This window comes from Branchiostoma belcheri, unplaced genomic scaffold (genome assembly GCF_001625305.1).
Source record: "Branchiostoma belcheri isolate BF01 breed outbred unplaced genomic scaffold, Haploidv18h27 scaffold278, whole genome shotgun sequence".
Classification (NCBI taxonomy): Eukaryota; Metazoa; Chordata; class Leptocardii; order Amphioxiformes; family Branchiostomatidae; genus Branchiostoma; species Branchiostoma belcheri.
Window position 1 is genome coordinate 35,084 of NW_017803885.1, and position 4,969 is coordinate 40,052.

At 44.8% G+C, this 4,969-nt stretch overlaps 1 pseudogene; it reads left to right on the forward strand.

The window, feature by feature from the left end:
• The first annotated feature begins 2,211 nt into the window (after positions 1-2,211).
• LOC109472481 lies at positions 2,212-3,825 on the forward strand (annotated as a pseudogene).
• Positions 3,826-4,969: the final 1,144 nt, after the last annotated feature.

The window sequence follows — 4,969 nt, forward strand, 5'->3', positions numbered from 1 at the left end:
GCGTTTAGTAGAAAACTTTTCACTAAAGTCTCCTCATGTGTAGCGTAAATACTAAAGATAGATACGCCAAAAAGCAGTTATTCAAGCAACTGGATATGATTTTGAAAACGTCAGAACATGTTCCAGCTAGTATCCACTAGCTTCCTCAGTGACTGAGAGACCAGAGGGGAAAACAGGTTTATAAGCACAACCTATTGATTGATATGCAAATAAAGTGAAGACAAATTTTTTGGAAGTCGAAAAAGGAACAAAAGTCAGACAAGTCAAGACAAGATGATGCAAGACAAGATGACGTTTTCAAAATCATATCCAGTTGCTTGAGCAACTGCTTTTTGGCGTATCGTATTACCTGGATGTCTAACCTTCATCGACGTACCTAAAGATAGATAGTTCTGCTTCCGCAAAATTAGATAAAATAGGGACCGTCACGCCACAGTTATTTCTGTTCCTACCTTTAAAGGGGGATTTTACAAACGATGGCGAACACAACAAAATCAGCTCAACTGTCGGAACGGAAAAAAGATTATCACTGGTATAAGGTGCTGTAATGTAAATATATAAAATAGTATTTGCTAGAATCCTGCCCCGGTAAAAAAAAACAGGTGGAAAATTAGAGTTGTATTCAATTATTTTTGGGTTGATATCCTCTAGAAATCATGGATTCCCTAGATAAAATACTACATAAACATTCTGTTAACTGTTCAGGTTTCGTCTCATCGTTGAAAATTGTATGCTACTTTACAAATTGTACCTAAACCTCCTTGCCGGTACCTGTACCTGATGATACGGTTAGTGACTCAGGCTAAAGCAAACACAACACGATCTCAGGACACCTGATATCCGGTCATTGTTCCGTAAGGTTCTCCTTTACTTGATCTGTGACCTACCGTCATAAGAAAGGATCAGGAAACGAATTCCACGGGACTTGCCGAGAGTCGTCACAGTGAGAGTTTGTGTTCAGTTGCAACTGCAGTTAAGGCTATGGCAGAAGAACCGCAGAAATTACTTGTTGTAAGCCTATGGCTGACTAGTCAGCTGACTTTTATCCAGATTTCAAGGTCTGTTACTGCCACAGAGTTCAGCGTTTCCGTACCAGAAAACGTCACTGTTGGGGAGACCATTTTCAATTTCAGCCTACCGGAGAACCGGGCTGCAGAAAAAGCGGAACTTCCGTGTGCCAAAGTGGAGGGAGATCCGTACGGCCGCTTCAATGTGAGTGTTGTGACGGGGAACTGCACTGTTGTGGTCGCCAACCCTCTGGACTGGTCAGTACAGCCGGTATATCTGCTGAAACTCCGCAGTGGAGTTGGCGACACGACTGTTAAGGTAGAGTTGACTGACGTGGAGGGCTATCCTCCTGTGTACAACGAGACGTGTGAAACTCCGGTCAACCATGACGGGGAGACGGGAGATTTGCTATACAGTTTCTCTTTTGCATGGGGAGCCGTGACGACAGGTGGAGACATTTTGTATGGCAAAGGAACATGGGCTAAACTCTCTGACCTTTCTGACGGGAAACCTGCACCTTGGCAGTTGCACACAGACAACAGTAACTGTAACATTCGCATGATTTTGTACAGTAACCATCTTAATGATGACTTAAACATGCAAAATCTTTGGCTCAGTCATTTTCGTCACTTTTCTTGCACCGTGGATTACAAAACACCCAAACTATTAGTGGATCTGATTTATCATAGACGTCCTGGAAATATCACATCACATGTTTTAAGACAGTATGTTCCTCAGACTGTCGTAGAAGAAAAAATTCACAACTATTTCTATATTATTTCATGGCCATTTCCAACAACGGAAGCAAAAGTATATAACTGTGAGATTCCACAATTTTCGAAACCAGTAAGAACACAAACGTACGAATTGGCAAATGCTGAATATCTGGACATTGGCGTAAAGCCTGTGGGCTGTCCAGTAGGACAATACGGCTTACTCTGTGACAAAACCTGCATCTGTAAGAACGGCGCCCGCTGCCACGGGTTTAACGGCGCCTGCAAATGTCCGCCCGGATGGAAAGGTGTGGCCTGCGACATTCCCAAACAGGACGTCTCCATCACGACGACACCTAGCGACCCTCGCCACATCTACATCTCCGCAAACCTCACGTTCCACTGCAAGGCCCACCATGTCGACGTCACGTACATGTCGGTTAGATATCCAAATGCGACAGAGAAGGTCGGCTTCGGCGTAACCAAGATGAACTTTGTGGTTCCGAACATACAACCGACCAACACCGGACGCTACAGCTGCCAGGTCCGAGACACCCGGGGAAACACGCTCAACACCACGTTTGTGCTCAATGTTACTAACTGTGCTCCAGACAGAAAAGGTGCCGGGTGTGAGGAAGTGTGTGGTTGCCTACAAGGTGCCAGCTGTGACCGGTGGGCCGGCTGTGTCTGTCCGCCGGGATGGACGGGAACCAGGTGTCAGACACAATGTCCCCATGGCACGTACGGTAAAGACTGTGCAAAGAACTGTAGCTGCCGAAACGGGGCGAACTGTAGCCCTAGCGACGGCCGGTGTGACTGCACTGACGGCTGGTACGGAAGGGATTGTAGCAAACCGTGTCTAAACGGTCGGTTCGGTCAGGGTTGTTCCGGAGTTTGCACCTGTAAGAACAACGCCACATGTAGTAACGTAGACGGCAGCTGCACATGTGTAAGGTCGTGGACGGGAGAGAACTGTGATCAATGGCAGACAAGCAGAGATAGAGACGAGCCTCTGATCGAAAGCCTGGTCCCACTGGGCTCCTTAGTCTTCCTTGTTGCCATAGTGACGGCCTTACTCTACAAAACCGGCATTCTGGCTTGTTCCGCGCCCGACGCAGGCGAGGAGGAGAAGATCCTTTTCGAGCTGAGGAGAATGGAGCAGGATCTAGCTCAGAGTCTACAGCCCGGCTGGCTGAAGCTTTGGGAAAAGAAGCTCCGCCATCTTACTCCTGGTCCCCTGATAGGGGAGGGAATGTTTGGGCTAGTCAGGAAGGCACAACTGCGCACACCTGAGGGAGAGCTGGCCGTTGCCGCCAAGACAGTTCGCGTCGAGGACTCGCAGTCCTATCGAGACTTCTATAGAGAAGCCGCCATATTGGTCGCCGTGCATCAACAACGAAATGACGATTGTCGTGAGTCTAATATTGTTCGTCTTGTTGGGCTCATCACCAAGTCTACGGAAAAGTACATTCTTCTGGAATATACCCCAAAAGGTGATCTCCTGCGTTTACTTCGCCGAATACCAAACTTTAACGAAGATGGCCTACTTGAAAGCCTTCTTGGATACGCAGTTGACATAGCACGATCTCTCCAAGAACTGGGACGCTTGAGAATCGCCCATCGTGACGTGGCCGCTCGAAACGTCCTCATCACTGCCGATGGCGCGGCCAAGTTGGCTGACTTTGGACTGGCCAGAGATGTCTACACCTCTACTCAGTACGTACGAAGAGACAGCCCGGGCGTGGACGAACTCCTTCCGCTGAATTGGATGGCGCTGGAGTCCATCGAGACCGGCGAGTACACCTGTCAGAGCGACGTCTGGTCCTTCGGCGTGCTGCTGTGGGAGATCGCCACGCTGGGAAAAGATCCGTGCTACGATGGCAGGACTCAGCTGAGCTTTCTCCAGATGGTGGGGATTCTGAGGCAAGGCAAACGGCTGGCGATGCCGGAGGGATGTCCGGAGGACCTGTACCGACTGATGAGGTCGTGTTGGCGCGACGATCCAGATACAAGACCGACCCCAGAAGGGCTAGAAGAGAGGCTGATGCAACTGAGACGTGCACTGCTCCCACATGACGTCATTGAAATGGAGACCGTGGTGTAGTTATTCTTTACACAGAAAGCCTTTAACTTAAAGATAGATGTTGTGAAGCTGATACAACTTAAGCTCGACCCAGAAGCTGGATCGTTACCAAGAGAAACTATATTCATTTTCAGCTTTGTTTAATTATAATTTTCGAGAGCACTATAAAATTTTCCATAATCTCCAATGTTGGATAGGACTTTTAACTTTTTCGCGGAATGTGTGTATGGTACTAGCTAACAAGTGTTGATATGGTTATGTAATTGTTAAATCAGAGATGTAAACAAGCTTACTGAGTCAAAAACGAATATATCATTGTAAATAGAGCATTAAATGTGTGGCTGACTAGAAACTTAATTTCTTACACAACATACGAATCTAAACTGAACTTACTATTAGATTAGTATTTTGTTTGGTATTGAATTATCATTATCTATATTTGAGAAATAGAAAAATACATCAACAATGTGCTGTAAGTCATCAACTTTATTCCATTACGTTCCTTACTAATCAATATTCTTGCTCTTCTTGCGATGATAAGAATCTTTGCAAAAGTTGAAATTAATAGATACATCGAGAAGACCATTTGCAATAGTAATGATGACAATTTTAACCGTTGCAAATGCACTGTGACTGTCACACGTTTAAAACCATCTATGAGTAACTTAAACATTTGTGGTATCCTTAAATATAGTCTTTAATGAAGAATGTTTAAGCTGCATGGTCTTCAAATATGTAGTTTAATTTAATTAGAACAGAGGGGTAATTATGCTATTGATGCTACTTTTACATAAATGTTAGTAGCATTTTTTCTTTTAAAGTAATTCCTATGCTGTACACACATAATATAAAGACGATTGAGGGAAATGATATGTTAAGACAAAGATTTTTTAGTACTAACGTAGGACAGAGACTATTTAAAATCATTTAAAGTTACTTAACGCTTTAGCCATATACGCTTTTTGTACAATTGCAAGATTTACAAAAAAAGGCTAAAAATTGCACACGATTCTCTTCTACGTAATTGCAGATTGTCTTGCATTTCATTATAGTTCATTACAGTAGCCTCCTTAGCATGCCAAAAACTGGGGGTTTGGGGGTCTTCAGGGTCTTTGGGAGATTTTATGTGCTATTTTCTGATTGCATATAGACAACATAGCCGGCC